The sequence below is a fragment of the Mustelus asterias genome, chromosome 11 (assembly GCF_964213995.1).
Source record: "Mustelus asterias chromosome 11, sMusAst1.hap1.1, whole genome shotgun sequence".
NCBI classification, from domain to species: domain Eukaryota; kingdom Metazoa; phylum Chordata; class Chondrichthyes; order Carcharhiniformes; family Triakidae; genus Mustelus; species Mustelus asterias.
This window is the reverse complement of record NC_135811.1, coordinates 27,016,909-27,043,846: the sequence shown is the minus strand read 5'-3', so window position 1 is coordinate 27,043,846 and position 26,938 is coordinate 27,016,909. Positions and strand designations below refer to the sequence as shown.

The 26,938-nt window shown below is 43.2% G+C and overlaps 1 protein-coding gene across 4 annotated transcripts in view; it reads right to left on the bottom strand.

Moving 5' to 3' along the window:
• Positions 1–26,938, bottom strand: part of LOC144500429 (U6 snRNA-associated Sm-like protein LSm1) — a 317,623-nt gene that overhangs the window by 64,038 nt on the left and 226,647 nt on the right. Inside the window, exon 1 of one of the 4 annotated variants that reach the window (XM_078223323.1) lies at positions 1,405–1,481. The exons of the other annotated variants lie outside the window; for them this stretch is intronic. The gene's annotated coding sequence lies outside the window, so the exon portion shown is untranslated. Of the gene's footprint in view, positions 1–1,404; positions 1,482–26,938 lie in introns of those variants that run through there. 4 annotated transcript variants of the gene reach the window in all.

Below are 26,938 nucleotides of genomic sequence, written 5' to 3'. Positions count from 1 at the left end.
GAATTCCATAGGCTTACCACTCTCTGGGTGAAGAAATTCCTCCTCATCTCTGTCCTAAATGGTTTACCCTGTATCCTCATACTGTGACCCCTGGTTCTGGAGTCCCCTGCCTTCAGGAATATCCTTCCTGCGTTGACTCTGGCTAGCCCTGTTAGAATCTTATAAGTTTCTACGAGATATTTGAAGTTATATTCTAGGATAAATACCAGTGAAAAAAAATCATGATTTCAACCGAGATCAGTGGTACACACTTCCTCATTAATTTTTTTTTACTGATGTATAATGGGATTGATTTTCCACTGGGTAATGACTTTTTAACCTATTTCTTCATTTGATTTATCAGCTGGTAATGAGCCCCATTAAGTACAATCATTTTCTCTTTGATGTCCACTCTGCCAGTAATGAATCACTGTAGTTACAGAAATAGAAGGGGAGGCAGTGGAATAGTGCTGGACTCGTAATCTAGAGACCCACGGTAATGCTCTGGGGTCCCGGGTTTGAATCCCACCATGGCAGGTGGTGGAATTTGAGTTCAATAAGAAACTGGAATTAAAAATCTAATGATGACCACAAAACCATTTTAGGGAAGGAAATCTGCCATCCTTACCTGGTCTTGCCTACTTGTCACTCCAGACCCACAGCAATGTGGTTGACTCTTAATTGCCCTCAAGGATGGGCAATAAATGCTGGCCCAGTCAGCGACGCCCACACCCCATGAACGAATTTTTTTAAAAACTCCCTTTCTCCCAGCAGAAACCAGAGGAATGGGAGTTAAAATCCAAATGATTCTCACTATTCTTTTAGCATCCCCCAGTCTTTTAATGCTGCTTTTTTGGAGGAGTTGAGGCACTGGCCTGACTCAGTTGGGAGCCCTCTGAAAAACAAGTTGGGGTTCTATGTTGTCATGTGGACCTGAAATTAATGTTGATGCTCTGCTGAGGGAGTTTCCACCATGGACATTCCTGATAATCTTTGGGTGGTTAGGAGTAGTTTAGGTAGGTTTCACATTGGAGTTCTCCACTAAACTTATGATCCACAAAACCCTCGCAAAACTCACCAACCTGCAACGTAGCTAACTGCTGGTGTTTGGGCCACTCAATTTTCACGGGCCCAAAGCCTCCCAGTTGCCTTTAGATGCTCGTTTCGGGCAGGCAGCTAGCCAACAGCACATTAATAAGGCCCAGTTGCTGTGAAAACGGACCCAGTCTCTGAATGTAGCTCGAGATTGCGCAGCCCACCAACATTCTGCCTGCGGTTAAAATGTGGAGGTGGACAAATAAACTACTGCCACAGGTCAGTAGTCTCCAACCCAACACTTTTAGCATCAAAATTTAGCACGAGATCTACTCTTAAAAATTTGACTTTATTAAAACCCCCTAAAATGTACTTATGCATGACACTCACCACATCCTTGGACAACAATTCCACCTGTCTCGTTACTGTTAAAGCGGCAAGCTCTGCTCTTGTTTAATCTTTGTTTTTAAAGTCTTCGAACAAGGAGTCAGCAGTCACCAGAGCCTCCTTGATAACTTTGTCACCGCTGTTCTGCACTGTAGGGATTTTATGATATGGTTAATGTGAATGCTAGCCTTGCCTTTAGCCACAGGTTTTGAAAAGAGTGCATGTTGAGCTTGCACCATTCCCCTTAACTCCCCAACTTTGTCCGAATGGTGCTGTTTAAAGGGAAATTTCCTTGAAATCTTGCATGCATTGTCTTGTGATGCCGTTCCAAATTGCCTCTTTTACTCAAGGCTACACTCTGTTGACAAGTGGTCTTGCCTTTGACATTCTTAAAAAGAAATTCACTTTCCCCTGCCTGATGGAGATGGTAGGTTTTTGTCCTCTTGGAGGTCCTTGGGCTCCTCGCTCCTCATTCTGTCTTCACCTTGCCTAGTCCACGTTTTGGTGCCTGCGATTCAGCAGTCAATGGGCTGATTCACTCATCTTCACAAGAAGCCCAAGTTCTATTCATTGTCGGCGCGGTTCGACAGCCAATGACAATCGACTTTCAGATTCTGGGATCGACCTGTCGATCGCGATCCACTATTTGGAGAGTACTGGTCTAGCATTACAAACCTTTACAATCCAAGATTGATGATGGAAAAGTGACTTTACATCATTTATGTGTACATTTTCTTTGAAGTTTTATGTTCAAGGTGAGCAGTATCATAATTGAAAATGAAAGTATTTCCTTATGGTCTCAGCACTGACTGATGGGAGATGGTGGTGGGGGTTGTTGGGCGGGGAAGTGGTTAAGAAGTGAAATAGGGCAACACAACCTCAACACATTGATCAGATAGCTGCAGCCTTTTTTCCTTACATTAATGGACATCAGGGTGTTTGAGTGCCCCACTGTGGAAACGAGGAACAGGGCACTCAATTAACATTTAGCTCAAGCTGCCACACAGCAGGAACCTTGGCACTGAAAGGAAGGTGCAAGCTTTCAGCTCCACAAAGTAAGTGCCTCTTCTAATATACCTTGGAGTCCAGGAGTGTTTGTCCCTGGCTCTTAAACTGTTGTTTGGCCTCCTCAGCTCTGATTGCTGCCCTTCTCCCAGCCCTCTAGACAGTGGGCCCTTCCAGCCTCCCAGCTGAAGTTCTTGTCCAACTGCTGACAACTGTCCAAGGATCTCCCTTTCTCCATACCCTAGCTATAAATGTAACAGTACATTCTGCCCTCTCTCGTTTCCTTCTTTGTGCTTTGTCTGTGTAGCGCGCAAGAGACAATACTTTTCACTGTATGACAATACATGTGACAATAATAAATCAAATCAAGTCAAATCAAAGCTATGGCCTCCTGCACTAACATGTCTTCACTTCACAGATGTGGACTGGGAAACGGAGTACAAATGTTAATATGGTCTTGGCCTCAATAAGTTCTTCGCCCCTTTTGAGGCTTCACCCGCAATTTGCCGGCCTCTCAGTAAATAATAGGGCATTCCACGCTAAATATTCTCAGGCCGGGTGTTACTTCACTAGCTTCGGAATATAGCTCTCCGCACTTTGTCACAGCTACAGAAAAACCAGTGTTATCTTTTTCCATTTCTCATCAGCCACCTTTCACATAGATATAAGCATGATTGTCAAATTAATAGTCGTTTTGTTCATGCAACTAGAAGCTAGGATAAGGATAATACAACCTAAATTTACATTGTGCCATTGCAATCAACTTTCAGAGGAGATTTGAACCCCATTCATTGGCTGGCGGTAATAAAATGTTTGAACTGAAAGGAAGTAAGGCCCTGGTTCAATTGCACCATCCCCTTACTCTTTCATAAAGCTGGATTTTATTTTCAGTTGGATTTGGTTACAGGCCTGTCATCAGAAGGTCTGAACTTCAGTCCTGCATTTAATCAGCATTCAGAGGAAAGGAGAGAAAGGGAAAAAAAAAGGGTGGATTTTCCCGTCCCACCGAAAGTCAACGGACCTTCTGCTGGTCCCTTTGGTTTTCCGTATCGGAAAGTCAGTCAAAATGTCTGAAAATAAAGATAACATTTTTTTTCTCTATCCATTCAAAACTCCGCTGGTGAGTCAGACTTTTGGCCTCAGCTTGCCATTGGGAAGTATCTGCATTTTTGATGGAATTACATAAGGACCTGTCTACAAACAGAATCAAACTATGCAGTTAAGAGCTTACTGGCAGGGATTTTGGTAATGGAGCGACTCCGATCCATGGAGCGCTTCCAATCCCCACATTTTTAGCCTGTTTAAGAATAAAGAATCCTTACTTAGCAGACAAAATGGCCAAAAATGGTCATAAAATTGAAGGCAATGATCCCAGTTTGGTGGTGATGTGAATGGAAGCGTTAGGTTGCGGGTGATAGGTGCAAATTGGCAGAGGTCCTCCTTTTGCATGGTTTGGTTACCAAATATCTGCTGAATGGAAAGTGTCGTATCCTGTTGTAACTACTGGCATTTAAAACTTATTTTTCTGACTGGGGTCACACAAGGAAGGGTCTCTCTGCTATTGTTCGTGAAAATCACCAACATAATTAGAAAAACACAAAGGGTGTGGTCTTCTGCTGTGCTCGCCCCAAGGTCAGAAAATCCCACCCGAGGTCAACGGGCCTTTGCATGGTCTGTGTCCCACCCGCGATAATTCCCACGGCAAGCCGGACGGTAAAATTCCCCCCAACAGTGTTCATCCAGAAGGAACTCTTCCAGTGTAGACAATAAAAAGAAAACAAAACTTACTCAAACTTATACATCAAAGAAAAGGTTTAATAAAGAAACTTCATTACTCCAAACCTGAGGCCTCACCCTGGGCCATTCCAAGCAATCTAACAATTCCGAACAGGTTCTTATTTATACTGAGTCAGCTGATAATCACATCATTCTGTCATTGGTTACGTGGTTTACTGGGTCAGCTGACCCTTACCATTGGTTACATTACAACAGATAGAATGTAACCAGTGATACCACTGTAACAACCAGCACCAGAGAGAGGAGCCAGGACTGGACATTGGCCTGTTGAACCTGCTCTGCCAATCCATACAATCATAGCTGATCTTCATTTTCCTGTCCCCTCCCCGTTATCCCTCAATTCACTGTGACACTGCAGAAAAGGTGATCCCATGGCACATCCACTTGATGCTTGAGAACATATTGCTCATCTTCAAGTTGCTTTCATCTTTGTAGTGGGAACTGGCTGCTATTCAAATTCTTCTGGTTATGTCATTCGAGATCAATTGAAATGCCTTCCAGCTGGCTCTTCCTCAAATTAATTCACTGATTTTAATGTATTAATTGTAATTCAGTCTAATGCAAATGTGTTATCAAATAGTAGACAAACCAAGCAAACCAACTGAATTGCTAATAGGAACATAAAAATTGTAAGATTGAAGTGGTTTCAGTCAATCACGTCGTTGCTGGTCCTTCAATTGGAACGACCAATGTTTATTCCCATTCTTGCCCTTTTAAATTAATTGTTACATATTCCTTCAATTTTCTTTCAAATGTTGCTACAGTCAGTCATTCTCCATAGCTACTTGTGGTCAAGCATTCTGACTTAATCTCCAGAATCTTACCACCCTGCCCACCAAGGGAACTGGAGCAGGCCAGGAGCGAACAATGGAAAGGTCCACTGACCTCATGCGGGATTTTACGGTTTTGGGATGAGCGAGAACATAAAATCCCGCCCACCTTTGTGTGTGAAGATATTTTTCTTCACTTTGTATTTCCAGTGAAAACAAGAGCCAATGCTCCCTGATGACTGGTTCACTAGCAAGGAGAAATAATCTTTCACTATTATCTTCTTTGAAACCTTACAGAATATTTGAACCCCTACCCATTAGATGGCCTTTAACTGTCATTGTTCGAGTGAAAAAGCCCTAGCTTCTCAAGGCTTTTGTCATAACAATAAATTCTCAATGAAAATCTCGCTATGGTAAGCCTGTGCTGCAGCTATTCCATGGTTCAAGAATCACTTCTCAATTGGGTGTCCAAAATTATTTGCACACGGTCCAACTGTGCTATATAACTTAAACATCACTACCTTGTTTGAATACTCAACATGCCGTGACTGCCATCTGTTATTCTGTGGCTGGAATTTTCCAGCCATTAACACTGGTGGGATGTCCCACTGCCAACGGCACATCCCTTCCTGATAGCGAAGGGTGCATTCAACAGGAAACCCCCTTGGCAATGACGGGACCAGAAGATCTCACCACTAGCCTATGGCAGGCTGCCTTTGCTGCCGCGAAGGTTGCAGCGGCTTGTTTGGAAAATCCCACCCCAATATGTCTATTACTGCACTGTTAAGGCCTTACAATTTATGGCATGCTTATCTTCTCCATTGCTTTTTTTTTTGAAAATGCACCACCTCACAGCTTCTCTGTTTGCAACCTTTCTACTCTATTAATCTCTGCGTCCTCCTGAAATCCCCGCTCTTCTATTCAATGATTTCTGATGTATTCTCAAAAGGCAACAGATTCCTTTGGTATTTCTTAACTAGGAAAGGCTCCTCCCATGAATCCTCATCAAGAATAATTACATTTCTATAGCTGCAATTATATCCTTGATTAATAAGGTGATGTCACCTCACTTTAATTCTTCTGTGAATATTTAGGAAAATTGAATTTTCAACCTTGCCAATCTGTAGATATTACCCAAGGCTGCAATTTCATATCCCCCCCATTCTAATTAATGTTTCTTCTTCCCTAACATCTCTTGCGCATACAAAGACTGCAGTCCTGATCCGACCATCACATTTCCCTTCATGTTTAATCGAGATGAACGTAAAATCAAGGATAAGAAACTAACCAGAAGAGCTAAAGTAGGAAATGATGTTCAGAGAGTTAAGAATATTAATAAATAGTGCATTTTTAGAATCATAGAATCCTACAGTGCAGAGAGAGGCCATTTGGCCCATCGAGTCTGCACCAACCACAATCCCACCCAGGCCCTATCCCCATAACCCCATGCATTTACCCTAGCTAGTCTCCCTGACACTAAGGGGCAATTTAGTATGGCCAATCCACCTAACCCGCACCAGAGCACCCGGAGGAAACCCACGCAGACACAGGGAGAATGTGCAAACTCCGCACAGACAGTGACCCAAGCCAGGAATCGAACCCAGGTCCCTGACGCTGTGAGGCAACAGTGCTAAGCACTCTGCCACCATGCCGCCCACAGGAAGCAAGTCAGAAAGCAAATGGTGGACCTGCTGAATGATCCAAAAGGATTTTAAAAAACATTTGATTTTGGAATGTGAGCATTACTCGTAAAGCCAGCTTCAACTGCTCATTCCAAATTGCTCTCGAGAAGGTGGTGGCGAGCCACCTTCTTGAACTGCTGCAGTCCATGTAGCTAGTCCCACAGTGCTACTTAGTGCATTCTAGGATTTTGACCCAGCAACAGTGCAGGATCAATGATCTAGTTTCAAATCAGGATGGTGTGTCCCTCAGAGGGGAACTTGCAGTTGGTGATGTTCCCATGCATATGCTGCTCTTGTCATTTTAAGTGGTAGAGGTTGTGGGTTTGGAAGGTTCTATCAAAGGTGACTTGAGAGGTTGCTGCTGTGCAATCCAGTTGGTTACAGTGCTTGGTTACAGATGGGTCACTGCCTGTTTGGAGTTTGCACATCTGTAACCCAGTAGATGGTACACACCGCTGCCACAGAGCGGTGGATGGGATGAATGTTTAAGGTGGTGGTGGCTGATGTGCTGATCAAGTAAGCTGCTATGGCCTGGATGGTGTCAGGCTTCTTGAGTGTTGTTGGAGCTGCACTGATCCAGCCAAGTGGAGAGTAATGGTGAACAGGCTTTGGGGAGGTGAGTTACTTGCCCCAGAATTCCCAACACTAAGCTGCTCTTGTAGCCACTGTATTCATATGGCTGGTTCAATTTAGTTTCTTGTCAATGGTAGCCTCAAGATGTTGATAGTGGAGTATTCAGAACAATCAACAAACAACACGGTAGCACAGTGGTTAGCACTGCTGCTTCACAGCTCCAGGGTCCCGGGTTCGATTCCTGGCTCGGGTCACTGTCTGTGTGGAGTTTGCACATTCTCCTCGTGTCTGCGTGGGTTTCCTCCGGGTGCTCCGGTTTCCTCCCACAGTCCAAAGATGTGCGGGTTAGGTTGATTGGCCAGGTTAAAAAAAAAAATTGCCCCTTAGAGTCCTGAGATGCGTAGGTTAGAGGGATTAGCAAGTAAATATGTGGGGATAGGGCCTGGGTGGGATTGTGGTCGGTGCAGACTCGATGGGCCGAATGGCCTCCTTCCGCACTGTAGGGTTTCTATGATTCTATGATTCTAACAACACCTGCACCAACAACAATCCCACCCAGGCCCTATCCATGTAACCCCACATATTTACCCTGCTAATCTCCTTAACACTAAGGGTCAATTTAGCATGGTTAATCAACCTAATTTGCACATCTTTGGAGTGTGGGAGGAAACCGGAGCACCCCGAGGAATCCCACGCAGACACGGGGAGAATGTGCAAACTCCACACAGACAATGTATGATATCCAAGACAAAGAGAACAAATATTGAGAAATGTTTCTTTCTGAAAAAGCTAACTAGATGTTGGTGTAAATTATCAATGTGAATGTGTCACTATAATTGCACCCTCAACTCGTTCTACTGCCACCCATCTCAGTTTGGCCACTTCTACAACTTTGAACATGTACTGCAGGGAAACATCAATGCTCTATTCAACTCTACGGTCAGGATTTTCTGCCTCGGTGTGAGGGGAACCCACCGCTGGAGATTCAGCGGCCCAGCCAAAATTTCATTGACTTTCGGCGGGACTGGATAATCCCTGCAGCGGGCGGGGCCAGAAAATCCCAGCCTACTGGTGCTCACTAAAACTGCCTATTTCCAACGCCTCACCACTGTCTGACTTCATTCTGCTTTTGAAATTGCTATGTAGTTTCCTACTTAAAACTAAACACAAACATAGTTATTTATATTTTAAAAAGCCAGAAAAATTGACTTCAAAACCAAAACAGAATTTGGTCTATGCCCCATTACCCAATTGCCCCTCAACCTCCAAACATTCATCACCTGAATTAAAGACATGATCATGAATGCCCACTAATACCAAAGAAATAATTTTCTGTAGTGTTTACAGGATTGTTAGCATTGCACAGAATCGGAGGTGCCTTGGAGAATGGAAGATGTACTAAAGTTTACTTAGGGTGGTATCTGATTAACAGAGGCTGTTAAAAGACTAGGAAAGGAACCTGCATGGACTTCATAAAGGCCACTGAATGAAATGGCTAGTGAAATTAGCACTGTCTTTGACACGATGTTTAGGGAAGCACTTAGATTAATCTGATCAATAATATCATAGAGAATCCTACAGTGCAGAAGGGAGCCATTCGGCCATCGAGCCTGCACCAACCACAATCCCACCCAGGCTCTATCCCCATAACCCCATGCATTTACCCTAGCTAATCCCCCTGACACTCAGGGGCAATTTATCAAGACCAATCCACATAAACCACACATCTTGGGACTGTGGGAGGAAACCGGAGCACCCGGAGGAAACCCACGCAGACACAGGATAATGTGCAAACTCCAAACAGGCAGTGACCCAAGCCGGGAATCGAACCCGGGTCCCTGGTGCTGTGACGCAGCAGTGCTAACCACTGTGCCACCGTGCCGCCCCGTATTATAAGCGTGGAATTAAAAGTGCAGTTTCTAAATTTGCGAAAGACACAAAATTGGGGATGATAGTCAATATTGAGGAGCACTGTAACCAATCACAAAAGCAGACACTAAATAAACCTGCTGAATGGGCACATCAATGGCAAATTAATTTTAAAATAGTGAACTGTGAGGTTTTACACTCTACAGGATGCAGACAAGCTACAGTGGGTGAGAGGATGGAGCAAGGCAGACGACGTGCATGACAGCAGATCTCCTGAAAGGGGGTAGCTACAAGCAGCAGCAAGCAAAATCAGGAAGTGATATTAATTGAAATGGAATCCAGAAGTACAAATAAACAAATCACCAAAACTTGCAATGCAGGTTAATAAGGCCACAAACTGAAACAAACCAAGCACTGGGGTTAATTTAGAGAGAGAGGACGTTGGAAAGTAGAGCAGTTATGCTAAATTTGTATTGAAGTTTGGTTAGACCACATTGGGAGGACTGTGTACAACTTTGTAAAAAGGATAAAGAGATATTGGATAGGGTGCAAAAAATATTTACAAGAACTCCAAGGAAACAACCACCAGGAAAAGATGAGAACAATTATTCTATTTGCTCCTGAAATGAGAAAGCGGAGAAGTAATTAAAAATTGGGAAGATTGTTTTTGATCCCTTTTCCAAATTCCATTGCTCCCAACCCCATCCCTCTCCCTGGCAGCAGCTTGAGATTAATCACAATCTTGGCATCACGCTTGATCCTGACTTCATATTGGCGCTGCCACTAACACTGCTTATTTCCACTTGGATTGCAGCGTCTGAGTTCATTCCTGTCTCAGCTTATCTGATGCTCTCACCCTCATTTATGCCTTTGTTAGCTCAAGATTTGACTATTCCATTGCCTTCTGGCACACCTCCCACATTCCATCCCTGATAGATTTGACATCACCCAGTACTCCGCTGCCCTGGTCCTAACTCACAGCAAGCCCCAATCACCTTGCGCTCGCTGACTTACATTGCTTCCTCTGCAGCCAATGTCTTGACTTAAAAATTCTTATCCTGGTTTTCAAATCCCTGCCTGGCCATGCCATTCCCTATCTCATCATTCTCTGGGTAAAAGAATTTTCACCTGAATTCCTGTGACTTTTGTGACGAGGATGGCCTCTTCCCCACAAGGGGAAACATTCTCTCCCTGTCTACTCCATTACCACCTCTCACAATTTTAAAGATCTCTCGGTTACACAACAACTTATATTTATCTAGCGCCTGTAACATAATGAAACATCCCGAGATACTTCATAGGAGCATTATAAAACAAAGCATGACACTCAGCAACATGAAGAGAAGTTAGGTCCGATGAGCTGAGCTTGGTCATAAAGGTGTGTTTTAGAAGTGCCTTATGATGATTCCAATAACTGCATCTCGAGGAAGAATGAGCCTTCACCTTAAAATAGATTTATTTCCAAGGCAGCAAAGTAAACTCACAAGTCGGGATTTTCCAGCCCTGCCCACTCCCCCCGCAGGATCAGAAATTCCTATCTCTGTAATCTCCTCTAGCCCCACGACACTCCATATGCTGTCTGCATTCCTGTAATTCTGGTCTCTTGTACTTCCCTCACATTAGCTGCTCCACCACTAGTGGCCTTGCCTTCAGTTACCTAGGCCCCAAGCTCTGGAAATTTCCTCCACCTCACTTTCTCTTCACTTTCCTCCTTTAAACTGTTGAGTTTTTGCTGCAATAGAATACATGCTATAAGTTGGTAATTAAAACACAGTTGTCTCCAATTGGGGAAGGATGAGGGAACCATTGCAAGGGCCGATTGGCCTACCCCTGCTTCTAGTTTCTATGAGTATAAACCAGTTCACTCTGGGTGTCTGGCAGGAACTGGGAGAGTCTGGGATTTTCCGGATCCGCCCATGGCAGAAATCGTCGTGGGCGGGATGGAAAATTTGGCAGACCAGCAAAGGACCCATTGACTTTGGGCAGGAATTTCTGATCCTGCGGGGGGAGTGGGCAGGGCTGGAAAATCCCGGCTTGTGAGTTTACTTTGCTGCCTTGGAAATAAATCTATTTTAAGGTAAAGGCTCATTCTTCCTCGAGATGCAGTTATTGGAATCATCATAAGGCACTTCTAAAACACACCTTTATGACCAAGCGCATCGGACCTAACTTCTCCATGTTGCTGAGTGTCATGCTTTGTTTTATAATGCTCCTGTGAAGTATCTCGGGATGTTTCATTATGTTACAGGCGCTAGATAAAATTAAGTTGTTGTGTAACTGAGAGATCTTTAAAATTGAGAGAGGTGATAATGGAGTAGACAGGGAGAGAATGTTTCCCCTTGTGGGGAAGAGGCCATCCTAGTCACAAAAGTCACAGGAATTCAGGTGAAAATTCTTTTACCCAGAGAATGATGAGAATGTGGAAATTTCCATTGCAGGCAGCAGTTGAAGTGAACAGCATCAGCGCGTTTCTGGGGAAGTTAATGAAACACATGTGAGAAGAAAATAGACTCGGGATTATTTCGAGAGAGGGGGAATTGAAAAGTAGAGAAGTTATGTTAAAGGGCAAAGCGTTGTGTAATTTCATGAAGAAATTAGCTCTTGGGGCTAAAATGGAAAGGTGGGATCAGGATATTGAATCTGATGATCAGCCATAATCAAAATGAATGGCGGAGCAGACTTGAAGGGCTGAATGGCCTCCTACTGCTTCTAGTTTCTAAATTTGTATTGAAACTTGGTCAGACCACACGGAGTGCTGTGTACAGATCTGGTTGCCATTTTATAAAAAGAGACACTGGAGAGGGTGCAAAAAGGATTTACAAGGACCGTGAGGGTGGCATGGTGGCTAGCACTGCTGCCTCACAGCGCCAGGGACGCAGGTTCGATTCCCAGCTTGGGTCACTGTCTGTATGGAGTTTACACGTTCTCCCCATATCTGCGTGAGTTTCCTCTGGGTGCTCCAGTTTCCTCCCACAGTCCAAAGATGTGTGGGTTAGGATGATAGGCCATACTAAATTTCCCTTAGAGTCAAGGGGGATTAGCTGGATAAATACCTGGGGTTACGGGGACAGGGCCTAGGTGGGACTGTTGTCAGTGCAGTCGCAACGGGCCGAATGGTCTCCTTCTGCACTGCAGGATTCTATGATATGAGAACTTCAAGGAAACAACCACCAGGAAAAGATGAACACATTAGTTGGATGACGAAGGACAAGAGGTTTCTACCCTTTAGAAACTAAGTAATTAGAAACAGGAGTTCAATGTGAAATTAATCTTATAAAGGGACAATCGGGAAAACCAAGGAAGCCAAGGTCAGTCAACCTAACATTTGCTGCAATTAAAGCATTAGGAGGCATCTGAAAGAGGCAATAATGAAATGCATTGATCGGAATCCCACAACAAGAATCCTTTGCAATTTTATAGCACCGTTAACATACCAAAAATTCCCAAGGTGCTTCATGTTAGCTTTATCAGACAAAATTTGACACCAAGCCAGAGACTGCCTTCATGGAAAGGAAACCATCATGGATTTATGGGGTGTGGTGGAGGTTTTGCTCAATGCATTTGTTGAAGTTCTTTGAGAAAGCAATGGAAAATGTTGGCAACAGTCACTCTTGGGCGTGTATTTAAATCGCAGCCAAGTGCCGCACAGATGAGTTAGTCCAGAAGGCACGAGAGACATGGAACAGGAGGCCAGTTTCTGAAATCGACTGAATTTTGGTCAAAATCGACAAAGCAAAGGTTATTTGTGAATGAAACTGTGTTCATGTGACTGTATCAGCAGGGTACCACACAGAGCACTGCTGGGGTCTGGAGTTGTCCATTTGACATGGATTATATCAAATTGGGGAGAATTCAAACAATACACATCAGTGAAAAGAGTTGTGATCAATTGGAAAGGTGGTGAGAGATGTGAAAAGTTATATTGAATACAGTAAAGTGTGTGGCTGTGTGACCAGAGAAGGGAAATAAACAATGAAATAAAATGGATTTGGGCTATTGAACACACAGGAGAGGAAGCTGACAGCTACTTAAACCAACAGTCCAATGTGCAGCAACAGTAAGGAAAACTACTGGATATTGTCATGTGTAGCCAGAACGAGAGAAAAGTTGTCAGGAAATGGATCTGTAGAAGACACTAGTACAAGCAAATATGATATTCTGTGCACAACTCTGCTCACAATATTACAACATGAATAGCCAGGTACCAGAGGCAGTACTGAAAAGGGCAACAGCAACTTATGCAGCACTTTTTAATATCATTTTTAATATCGTATGCTGTTCACAGGAGTATTATAAAACAAATCTTTCGGTTTCTGGATGGTCGGAGACTGGACATTCGATGGAAGATGTGCTTGAGGATCTTGCGGAAGTCCTGATGCATGGTGCCGAATGGGAATTGCGTGGGAATTTTACATTTCTGATGGGCAATTCCCTGACCACCTGGGTCCCTCGGTGAACCTCTCTAACGCTGAGCTGGAGTTGGAGACTTAGGACAGATTCATGGGACTAACCTGGGTAGTTAGGTAGGAAATGTTGGGCAGATTAAGGCATAGTCTAATATCTGGGAAACTCCACACCCAATCCTGCAATAGCCTCCTCAATGACCCAACTAGCCCCTGACTCAGCGACCTACCTCACCCACACTATTAAAAGGCTTCAAATACTTACTAGAATATGGCAGCTAGTGCTGTAAATTGCCCCTTAGTGTCCCAAGATGTGTTGGTTAGGGGGATTTGGGTGAGATGCTCTTTCGAAGAGTTGGTGCAGACTCGATGGGCTGAATGGCCACCTTCTGCACTGTAAGGATTCTGTGACTCTGTTTCCTCCACGTTTGATAAAACCAAAAATAAAAATGACGATCTTCTGAGCTAGGGTTCCATTCTGGATCCTCCTGTCCAGTTATAACGCCAACAGGGATCGTAACACCAGGAAAGCGCAAAACTATGATTTAATTAAGCTGATATTCCTACTTACCACCCGAATGTAAAACTGGTGAGCTTAACTAGCCTCCCAATAAAATAACTTAGATTTTAATTTCTATTGATATCAACACAAATCAAAAAAAGGAAGATCCAGAATACATCACAACTCATGCCAACAAACAAATAGAAAAAGACTGGGGAGTTTGAGATCATGAGTAAAAGGTGAGCGAAATATCGAGATATCACACGAGTTATAGTTTTTATCCTGCTTCGGTGCATTTACACAATACACAAAATTTATAAATAACTTTGGCACAAGCTGCGAAAAAACAATGTACAATGTATCCATATGAAATAAAGCAGGTTTTTAAGCTGTTTAATGAAATTCCAAGCTCGCAATTGTTTTCTTTTAAATATGGAACTAACAGTTCTAGCCCTGTCACAACGAGATGTCCTCATGCCTTTGATGCTGACCTCAGTATTATGGTTCCAGTCATCCAGTCATTTCCAGACCATGATGAACGATCGGCTTGCTAAGCTGCTGGTCACTGGAGACTTTACAGCACAGATGAATAATTGAAAAAAAATGACAGAAGGTTTTGAGGAGAAAAGATGGAAGCAAATAAGGGCAGGCCATGGCCTAGTGGTATTATCATTAGACTCTAATCTAAAAACTCAGCCAATGATCTGGGGACCCAGGTTCGAATCCTGCCACGGCAGATGGTGGAATTTGAATTCAAAAAACAAATCTGGAATTAAGAAGTTACTGATGACCATGAAACCATTGTCATCTGGTTCACTAATGCCCTTTAGGAAAGGAAATCTGCCGTCCTTACCGGGTCTGGCCTACATGTGACTCCAGAGCCACAGCAATGTGGTCGACTCTCAACTGCCCTCGGGCAACTAGGGATGGGCAATAAATGCTGGCTAGCCAGTGACACCCATGTCCCACGAATGAATTAAAATAACAACTTGGACCTTAAAGTTTATATTGCAACTCTACTATGCGGTGTAGAAAGAAGCAAAATACATTTTACTTAATGCAAGTAATTGAAGAGGAAAGATTTGAGGGATGGAGGAAAGTTGTTTGGATCTTGAGCAAGTTTTGTTTTGTTGTAGGTGAACAATATTACAAACATAACCAATCAGGGATCTGTATCTTTTAGAAAGCAGTCAATCTGTTACTTTGAGTCAGTCATGTGACATATTGCATCAAAATATTTGCTGCATTGTAGTGATGGGCGAATCGCTCTCATAGTTAAGCTGTTGTGGCGCCTTCGTAAACAGCAGAAATTGCACTCCAGGCCTTGGCCCAGCTATCAACCCGTAAATTTTTTTTTTAAATTGGAAATTTAAACTATGTTCGCACAAGTACCCAAAGGCAAACAATGTTTAAAGCAATTCTTTGGGAAATGATTCACAAAAAGAGTCCAAAGGTAATGAGAAGCACAACCTCATATGCAACTGTCACTGTAAATATTTATTTTTGCAAATGCATTCTAAGCTTTATTTAATGCCAGTCTCTCTTTTCCACTTCCAATTGTGTCATTAACATACAGACAAAACAAGGACATTTTGGATATTTACACTGTATGAAATCCAATTAAGTTCAAAAATAGTCTCAAGTACCAGGAAGCAATATACAGAGTCCTTTTTTCCTGCCTGTCTTTTAGCCGAGAGAATGTTGACTGATAGTAAATAATAAAAGCAGTGTTAGAGAGGCAATGTCAGATATTGAATGCTTATTGTTGAAGTCAGCCGACAATCTTATTTGTGGAAGACAGTAATTCAATTATAAATACATTTGACGAGACAAGCAAGTTGATCTTGTGACTGTATAATCAATTGTGTAGTTATTCTCCAAACTACTTATACAGTCTAAATGACAAAAAGTCAGAATCCAATGAAGTGGTTTCAAGTTTGACCTGATGTTGCTCCTGTATACAAAGCACGATTTGATGGAACTTTATAAAAAAAAAACTTTTGATAATCTTAGGTTCATAGATCATGGAATTCTACAATGCAGAAGGAGGCCATTCAGCCCATCAAGTCTGCACCAACCACAATCCCACCCAGGCCCTATCCCCATAACCCCATGCATTTACCCGAGCTAGTCCCCCTGACACTAAGGGGCAGCTTACCATGGCCAATCATGGAAAAACATTAAAGTAGACAAGTCCCCAGGGCCTGATGGGATGTACCCCAGAATACTGAGAGGGGCAAGGGAGGAAATTGCTGCGGCCTTGACAGAAATCTTTGTATCCTCACTGGTTTGTGATAGCTTCCCCTTCCCCTTCCCCCACCCCCCTATGGGAGATGCATACCTTATTTATAATATGCTTTAATTGGGGAAAGAACACAGATACTAGGATTTGTTTTCCAAACGATGCATACTTCCAAAAATATCAAAACACTTGGGGCAGGATTTTCTGCCCCCTCTCCGGGCAGTGTATTCGGACAGCCATTGGCTGGTGACAGGATTTTCTTGTCCTGCTGGGGCATACAGGGTTTTGCGTGGCGTGCACCCTCCATGGTTGGTTAACATGTCACAGGGGAGTGGGGTGGGGGTGAGGGGCACCATCAGCGCGGCTAGAAGACCCCGCCGGCCAGATGGGCGGCATAATTTCAGGCATGTGTGATTATTGGTCAAAATATTAAGGCCTTATTCAGCTCAATTTCATTAATAGATATAAGAAATGGCATGTGGGCAGCACTGCAAGATTTTGATGTGCAAACATTTTAAATCTTAATGACTGTGTGGGGTTTGCACGTTGTCCCTGTGTCTGCATGGGTTACCCTCCCCCCCCAACCCGCACGGCTGAATGGCCTCCTTCTGCACTGTAGGGATTCTATGATTCAATGAAATCTTAATTCACTCTTTTAAAATAATCAGAATAAAAGTAAAGAACATACATTCATATTGAACGTTTTACACTCTTGGGATATCTCAAGTGCTGCACAGCCAATTACTTACCTCTGAAGTGCAGTTACTGTTGTTTTGTAGGTTAAAACAGTCGCCAACGTACGCATAAATACCAAGCAGATGAACGAGCGGTTAATATGTTTTAGTGTTGGTTTCGGGGTGAATGTTGGCCAAGGCACTACAAAACACCCTTCTTCAAAAAAGTAGCATGGGATCCCTTTTGCTGCTACCTTTCACATCTTATTCAAGACAGCATTTCCCTCAGAACTACATAGAAAGTACCGAGTTAAATTATGTGCTCAGGCTCTGCAGTGGGGCTTGAACCCATAACTTATTGTGGCGAGCGCGCTACCAATTGAGTCAAGCTGAATCTTGGAAATTGAAAGCATTGAAAACCAGAGCTAAGAACTCCTAAATAAGTGGTTCAAATTCTAAGGGTTAGACCAGGAGAAGTCTTCAGACTTCTTAGAGGTACCCTGGCAATTGAGCAAAGCAATTAATTCTTCTGGCTGTTAAATTCAGTGCGCAACACTCAGAAAAGTGCTGGTTTAGGGTCCTATCAAACTAACAGTAAATTAACTTTACCTAGCCTTTTCATCAAACATAGTTTAGATTTTATTTTAGCTATTAAACAACATGGTAAATGCATTAATTTCCAACTATTACCTTGTCGTTAAATTAGTGTGTGATCCACTCTGTAATGCTCCAAGGGACAGTGGCTCTTTGAAGTTTATCAAAACTTTTTTTTGCGACTCTGCCAGCTGTCAATGACTAGTTTAGAAGTAGAAATAGATGGTACTTTTGCAACGATTATCAGGTTAAGCTGACATATTGGCATTCTGCAAAACTGTGAATGCAGCCCAGAAACAAGATCATATCAAATATCCCTTAGTAACTCTGACAGAACTCAAATGATTAAATTACTTGAAGAACTGCAACCGGCTTGACTAAACATTGTATATCTGAAAGTTAATTGTATTCCGAGATTAATGCAGGAGCCATTTACACCACTTTAATGCTGACCCCAGGGTGTTTCACAGTTCAGGACTGAACAGGAGGAGGGGGAAACTCAAGGTGATGGCTGAAGTTATTGTGAAAGAGATATGCTTTAAGGAAACTTTTGAAGATGCAGAGAGATGTCACAGATGGTGTGTGGAAGTTTCAGATTATGTGACAAGATTGCTGAAGGCCCTGCCATAATGGCAAATTACATGAGAATCAAATAAAGTAGACAGCAATAGTTGAGGGTGCAAGCAAGGATGTAAAGCTGGAGGAAGTTGCTGGAGTAGGAAGGAGTGAAGCTGTGAAAAAGAGGAGGATTCTGTGCCCTCTCCCTATCCCCAGTTCCTCTCCAAGATCAATGAATGCGTTATTATGACTGGAATATACGGTCACCTATTCATAGAAATCATAGAATCCCTATGCAGAAGGAGGCTATTCAGCCCATCAAGTCTGCACTGACTCGTACCCAGGCTTACCACATACCGCACGTATATATCCTGCTAATCCCCCTAACCTATACATCTTGGGACACACACTAAGGGTCAACTGAGCATGGCCAATCAACCTAACCTACACATCTTTGGACTGTGGGAGGAAACCGGGGCACCCAGAGGAAACCCACGGAGACATGGGGAGAACATGCAAACTCCACACTGGCAGTCACCTATGCTGGGAATCGAACCCAGGCCCCTAGCACTGCGAGGCAACAGTGCCAACCACTGTGCTACCCCTCATTAGTCTCTGTTCAAACCACTTCTGACTGGCTTCCATCCTATCCCTAATGCAGTGACCATTCTGCATTAATGGCAAAGCCATTCTGTGATACCAGGAAAAGTTATAACCTCTTTGACCTGGCATTAAGAGTTGTTAACCATTCTTCTTCAGTACCTTTCCTGTTAGCAGCCTCCATGGCATTGCCCTCACATGGTGTGATTATCGACACTGAATTCTGTAGGGAATTCAAGACATGCAACAAACCCCAGGTCACAAAGAATGCAGTTAGTAACTTTGACCACAGTGGTCCCTCTTCTCCAAGCACAGCAATGTTGATTCTTGATTCTTGACACAGCATTTCTTGATTCTACTCATGATTTTGAGAATTTAATATGCTTCCAACTTCCATCTGTCCTTTTTCTTTACCTGGACCACCTCTGACTTCCATGCACTTCTCTCTCCAACTCTGGCACTAAGATTTCTAAAGACAACTCGAACAGACTTCCAAAACTACCTGGATTATTCCTCTTCCTATCAAGCTCCCAGGAAAGACTTCATCTCTTTCTCTCAGTTTCATCGTATCTGTTCCAATGAATTCACTTTCTGAAGAATTCACTTTCTGTGCCAGGGCTTCCAAAAGATGTACTTTTTTTCTGAAGTGACTTGTGATCGGACACTTGATGTGTCCATTGTGTTTCTCATACCTCCCATGGTAATGATAGCATTTGTCTGCCCTGACCTTCCAATCCACTGCCCTTCACACTTGCCAGACAATGCTCTGCTATCTACAAAAACGCCTCATCAGCATAGTTTTCCCCATCTCCCTCTCCTTTCAGATTTCTCAAGGACTCGATCCTCCAGGATACATTTGTTTATTCTTCTTCTACCCGAGTTTCCAAGTGCCCTTCCAGCACTTCTCTGTTCAGGTAGGTAAATTCATTTTTGGGAGAAACCCTTCTGGTTTTGTATTTTTATCGAAAGATTCCACCTTCAATGCTGTGGAAATGTGTTAGTTAGCAAAGTACAATTTGAGCTGCAGATAAAAACGATAATACATGGTGGTGCGGGTTGTACCATGGACAATACTCAGAATCAAATGTGCCTTAAGAACTTTAGACTCAGATATTTAAGGAGAGAAACTGTGCGCTGCTACACACTTGCTGAAAATGCTGGCAGTTGCCTATCGGAAAGTAGGTAGAGAATTAAAAGATTACCATTTCTCTCTCACGAGGATCGACTAGGGCAGAACAACATAAGGCGGATATCTCTGGTATCTTTGAGTATGTTTGGACATCACATCATCCTACAGACTCCCTCACAACTACCAATGTATAATACAGATGGGACACTTTCTTCCTCCAGTTGATCAGGTAATTTCTGTTTCTCTTATCTTATACAAATGATCTACAAAATACTAGCTGACATGTCCGAATACAATGTGGTCTGCATCTAAACAGTCTTTCATTGGTTTGTTGAGATGAACACCCAGGGCTAGTAGCAAACCTATTTGTCACTGTCTCAAGCTACCTCCTAATGGCATAACACCCACCAGCCAAACATTTCAGATTTCATTTGATCTCAGATCAAGTAGAATATAGCTCTTGTTACAGAATGTTGCTTCCCATTAAAACACCTAAGCTTTTGCCTACAGTGCTGGTTTAATAAGTGCTAAGATACGTAAATACTTTATGCAGAGATTATCAAGGTATTACAAAAGTTAAGGAAATCCATCTTCAGGCAAAGTTCCAGTTCACAAAGTAACTGCTATTATTTTGTGAGTATTGCAAGCTCAAGATCAATTTCAAACTACAATATTATCAAACAGCCTCCCGAAATTGGTTGGAGATGGTTCTAACGGTTTCTAGAGTCATAGAGGTTTACAGCATGGAAACAGGCCCTTCGACACAACGTGTCCATGCCACCCTTTTTTTAACCATTAAGCCAGTCCCAATTGCGCACTTTTGGCCCATATCCCTCTATACCCATCCTACCCATGTAACTGTCTAAATGAATTTAAAAAGACAAAATTGTACCCGCCTCTACTACTACCTCTGGCAGCTTGTTCCACCCACCACCCTCTGTGAAAAAATTGCCCCTCAGAATCCTTTTGTATATCTCCTCTCTCATCTTAAACCTATGCCCTTAAGTTTTAGACTCCCCTACCTGTGGGAAAAGATGTTGACTATCTAACTGATCTATGCCCCTCATTATTTTAAAGACTTCTGTAAGATCACCCCTCAGCCTCCTACGCTCCATTTGTTTGTATCTCATGTACCATTACCTCCTGTTCTATTCTACTGTAATCACTTGGTCAAACACCTCATTTAGAATTTACTCAAAGAACAAAGAACAAAGAAAATTACAGCACAGGAACAGGCCCTTCGGCCCTCCAAGCCTGCACCGACCTTGCTGCCTGACTTAACTAAAACCCCCTACCCTTCTGGGGACCATATCCCCCTATTCCCATCCTATTCATGTATTTATCAAGATGTCCCTTAAAAGTCACTACTGTATCCGCTTTCACTACCTCCCCTGGCAATGAGTTCCAGACACCCACTACTCTCTGTGTAAAAAATCTGCCTCATACATCTCCTTTAAACCTTGCCCCTCGCACCTTAAACCTGTGCCCCGTAGTAATTGAAGAGTCGCAGCCAATCCAGCCTCTCCTTGTAACTCAAACCATCAAGTCCCGGTAGCATCCTAGTAAATCTTTTCTGCACTCTTTCTAGTTTAATAATATCCTTTCTATAATAGGGTGACCAGAACTGTACACAGTATTCCAAGTGTGGCCTTACCAATGTCTTGTACAACTTCTAACACAGGACTAACCACACACTCAATCTGAGAAGAAGGGAATTGCATGTCACAGCTTGGTGGAAAAGGTGGAGATGTTGAACCGACATCTGCCTGGTCCTAAACTGTCATCCAGTTGGGTAAATTAAAATCAGACACACTATCAGTTATAGATTTCAACCCCATATCTTCTTCATCATGAAAGCTGCCAACTTGCACTTCTGCAACATTACCCACCTCTGCGCATACCTCAGTCTATGTGTGGCCGAAATCCTTATTAACTCCACTGCCATCTCCAGACTCTGCTGCTATCAATGCTCTCCTAGCTGGCCTCTGATCTTCCATCTTCTATAAACTTTGCATCCTAATTCATACCTAGATCTACTGATTGTGCACTGGCTCCCAGACTCTTTATTTATGCCTCAACTTGAAAACATTCATCCTGGTGTTTAAATCTCTTCATGGAATTGCTTTTCCAAATCTCCAAAATATACACTGCACAGAATCACTCTTCCACCAACATATCTCTGTCTCCCTGATACTGGGCTCATGTAACCCTCCCCCTCGTCATCCCAACAAAAGCAACTGTGCCTTTAGCACCAAGGTCTACTTCACAGGAAATCCCTTCTTAAAACTTTTAACCCTCTCTTCCTTTAACCCACATCCTTGACCAAGGTTTTGTTCACCTCTCCTAACTTTTAGCTTGGGATTGTCCGAGGTGTCTGTGAAGTTTCTTAGGATGTTCTTCTTATGAAAGGCACCATGTAAATACAAATTATTGTTTGAGACTTTACCCTCGTACTTCTACTGGCAGGCTGGGTCTACAAATGAGGAATCAATTGTTACTTCAATTTTCTAATCAATCAATGTCATCCTATTCAAGTGAAAAACAGTCAAGTTGAAACCTACGTGCAACAAAGGATCCAAATCAAATGTTAACAATGACTTGTGAAACCAGCCTAAGTTGCACACTTTCAAATCACAGCTATCCAGTTAGCAATTTGGTAAAAATGTCAAATTCAGGAAACACATTATATACATTCTTGACCCTCATCAGAACAATGTTTTCAAGCTATTCAGAAAGTTGTAATATCCTAGCATCATCAAACGGCTGGATTCTTGTGGTGTGTGTGGTGAGCTCTGGAATTGTATGGATTGATTCTTTAGAGAAGGCAAACATTTTGTAATGGAAAATTATTGTCATGTCACACTAAGTCAGGGGCTTGGGGAAGCACACCCGACTCCATGCTGTTTCTTAAGGTGAATCGATAACCTGCAGGATGTCACGTTTTACCAAGTAGTTAAGTGCCTAACTGAAAGACAGTGACCAAATCAATGTTAGAAATCAAAAACATAATTGGTTAGTAGATTAAAAAAATGTCACACCCAATTTTTAAGATGGCAAAGCCTATAACCATTACTACATGACCGTACTAATGTCAATACCCCTCTTCTCTAATAGTGTAAGGGTTTTTTAGGATAGGGGAAAGGTTAGTTTATGCCCCAAAGGTTCATTTGTAATAAAGAAATAAAGTGCAATTCAATTGCCCCAAATCCAAGTTACAATGAAGCAGAGGCAACAAAAATAGATGGAAAAATACTAGAAAAGTTAGGATTCCAAAAAAGTGCAGCTTCTCATCCATCAAAAATAGTTAATGCTTTGTAAAGCCTAATCTGTCCAATGACAGGATACTTAAAACATCTGTTTCCCCAACTGGAGAGAAAACATATCTGATCCTGTGTTCTGCACAGTTAAAAGACTGGATGGAAATGACTTACTCAGTCTAGACCTATATTTCAAGTCTCACTCATGCAATTTGTACTTTTACAGTATAAACTCAAATTGGACTCTTTACCTTAAAACAAAATGGAGTTGAGAGGTCAGGCGACCTTTGCTTTCCTGCCAATACACATGGAACTACAAGATCTCTCAGCTGATCTCCATGCCTGCATAAGTCTAGAGAAAGTCATTAAAATGTAAAAGGCCCTTCCTGTGTCTAATGGCGGCCCTTTTCCAAATAATTAAAGAAACTGGTTTTACAATACTGTTCTTCAGACTTGCTGACCCCAGAGTTGAATGGGTGCAAAGAAATTCTATCATGGTGATATATGAATAGGTGATATATGGACCCCATTGTTTGACAATGGCCTTGGCATCAGAAACCATTTGTGAGGACAATGGGAAAAGATGCTCTCATCACATGATAGAAACAATGTTTCTGATAAGGAGATTTAATGAGGCACATCTTTGGGAGCAGAGATGGAGCAATGTCCAGACCAGTGAAGAAATAAGACCCTGTCAAAGAAACAGCAGTAGTCAGAGAATTTAGGTTGGCCTTGACGTCTCTACTTGAGGAACCAGACCAGAGTTTTGCTATAGGCCTTTGACTGAGCCTTGTGTGGAGTGGAACATGAACAATCTGCGATTGCAGATGATGAACAGCAGTGAATCCATCTTCCAAAAGCTCCCGACCCTTTTCTTCAGGAGAACAAAAAATGATTACGTGCTTGCATTGTTTCAGGACTTCACCCCAGGAAAAACAAGTGTAGTGGCGCTAGTCAGCAGGACCTTGGCATCTGACTTTGGCGTGGGGCTGGATGGCATCCACTGCGATGCATTCTCTGCAGGGCACTCAGCTCCTGCCAGCAGAGGTCATCAACAAAGAACAAAAATAAAGAAAATTACAGAACAGGAACAGGCTCTTCGGCCCTCCATGCTGCCCGACTCAACTAAAACCCCCCACCCTTCCGGGGACCATATCCCTCCATTCCCATCCTATTCATGTATTTTTCAAGACGCCCCTTAAAAGTCATTATTGTATCCGCTTCCACTACCTCCCCCGGCAGTGAGTTCCAGGCACCCACCACCCTCTGGGTAAAAAACCTGCCTCGTACATCTCCTTTAAACCTTGCTCTTCGCACCTTGAACCTATGCCCCCTAATAATTGACTCTTCCACCCTGGGAAAAAGTTTCTGACTATCCACCCTGTCCATGCCTCTCATAATCTTGTAGACTTCTATCAGGTCGCCCCTCAATCTCCGTCATTCCAGTGAGAACAAACCACGTTTCTCCAACCTCTACTCATAGCTAATGCCCTCCATACCAGGCAACATCCTGGTAAATCTTTTCTGTACCCTCTCCAACACCTCCACATCCTTCTGGTAGTGTGGCAACCAGAATTAAACACTATATTGCAAGTGCAGCCTAACTAAGGTTCTATAAAACCGCAACATGACTTGCCAATTTTTAAACTCAATGGCCGATGGAGGCAAGCATGCCGTATGCCTTCTTGACTACCTTCTTCACCTGCATTGCCACTTTCAGTGACCTGTGTACCTGTACACGCAGATCCCTCTGCCTATCAATACTCTTAAGGGTTCTGCCATTGACTGCATATTTCCTATTTGTATCAGATCTTCCAAAATGCATTACCTCACATTCGTCCGGATTGAACTCCAGCTGCCATCTCTCTGCCCAAGTCTCCAACCGATCTATATCCTGCTGTATCCTCTGATGGTCCACATCACTATCCGCAACTCCATCAACCTTTGTGTCATCCACAAACTTACTAATCAAACCAGTTACATTTTCTTCCAAATCATTTATATATATTACAAATAGCAAAGGTCCCAGCACTGATCCCTGAGGAACGCCACTTGTCACAGCCCTTCATTCAGAAATGCACCCTTCCACTTCTACTCTCTGTCTTCTATGACCGAGTCCAACGCCAGCATCTCCACTTCTGTGACCGAGCCAGTTCTGTATCTACCTTGCCAGCTCACCTCTGATCCCATGCAACTTCACCTTCTGCACCAGTCTGCCATGAGGGACCTTGTCAAAGGTCTTACTGTAGTCCATGTAGACACTGCCCTACCATCATCAACCATCTTCGTCACTTCCTCGAAAAACTCGATCACGTCAGTGAGACACGATCTCCCCTTCACAAAACCATGTTGCCTCTCGCTAATACGTCCACTTATTTCCAAGTGGGAACAAATCCTGTCTCGAAGAATCATCCCCAATAATTTCCCTACCACTGATATCAGGCTTACCGGCCTGTAATTACCTGGATTATTCTTGCTACCCTTCATAAACAAAGGAACAACAGTGGCTATTCTCCAATCTTCTGGGAGCTCCCCTGTAGCCAGTGCGGATACAGGATTTCTCTCAAGGTCCCAACAATTTCCTCCCTTGCCTCTCTCAGTATTCTGGGGTATATCCCACCAGGCCTTTGGGACTTGTCTACCTTAATGTTTCTCAAGAACCCCAATACCTCCTCCTTTTTGATCTCAAGATGACTCATTCTATCTACACACCCTTTCCCAGACTCATCATCCACCAAGTCCTTCTCTTTCGTGAATACTGACGCAAAGTACTCATTGAATAGCTCACCCATTTTCTCTGGCTCCACGCATAGATTCCCTCTCCTGTCCTCGAGAGGGCCAACCCTTTCCCTGGATACCTAGTTGCTCTTTATATATGTATAAAAAGTCTGGGGATTTTCCTTAATCCTGCTGGCCAATGTTTTCTCGTGGCCCCTTTTAGCCCTCCTTAATCTTTGCTTAGGTTTCTTTCTGCTTTCCTTGTATTCCACACTTGCGTCGTGTGTTCCCAGCCTCCTAGCTTCGACAAATGCTTCCTTTTTCTCTTTGACTAGGCTAACAATATCTCTCCTTATCCAAGGTTCCCAAAACTTGCCATACTTATCCTTCATCCTTACAGGAATGTGCCGGTCTGGAATCCCTATCAACTTACACTTGAAAGCCTCCCACATGCCAGATGTTGATTTGCCCTCAAACATCTGCTCCCAATCTACATTCTTCAGTTCCTGCCTAATATTGTTGTAATTAGCCTTCCCCCAATTTAGCACCTTCACTTGAGGACTACACTTTTCCTTATCCATCAGTACCTTAAAAGCTTACTGAATTGTGGTCAGTAGGGGAGCAGTAGGAACTGCTCCCCTACTGAAACATCGACCACCTGGCTGGGCTCATTCCCCAATACCAGTTCCAGTATGGCCCCTTCCCTAGTTGGACTATCTACATACTGTTTCAAGAAGCCCTCCTGGATGCTCCTTGCAAACTCTGCCCCATCCACGCCCCTAGCACTAAATGAGTCCCAGTCAATATAGGGGAAGTTAAAATCTCCCACCACAACAACCCTGTTACTTTTACACCTTGCCAAAATCTGCCTACATATCTGTTCCTCTATCTCTTGCTGGCTGTTGGGTGGCCTATAGTAAACCCCCAACATTGTGACAACACCCTTCCTATTTCCTGCGCAGGAGGAAATGGCTATGGGTGAAGCCTGAAGCCCTGAGCTGAGGGGAGGGAGGAGACAGAGCAAGTAGTAGTAGTCTTGAACTTGCAAGTTACAATGTGGAGGAACCAAGGCTACAAATAGGGCAGCCCAGCCCCCCTCTGATGGTGGCTAGAGAAACAGGACATGGAAGTGGAGCAGGCACTCAGCTGCTGGAGAACTAAGCA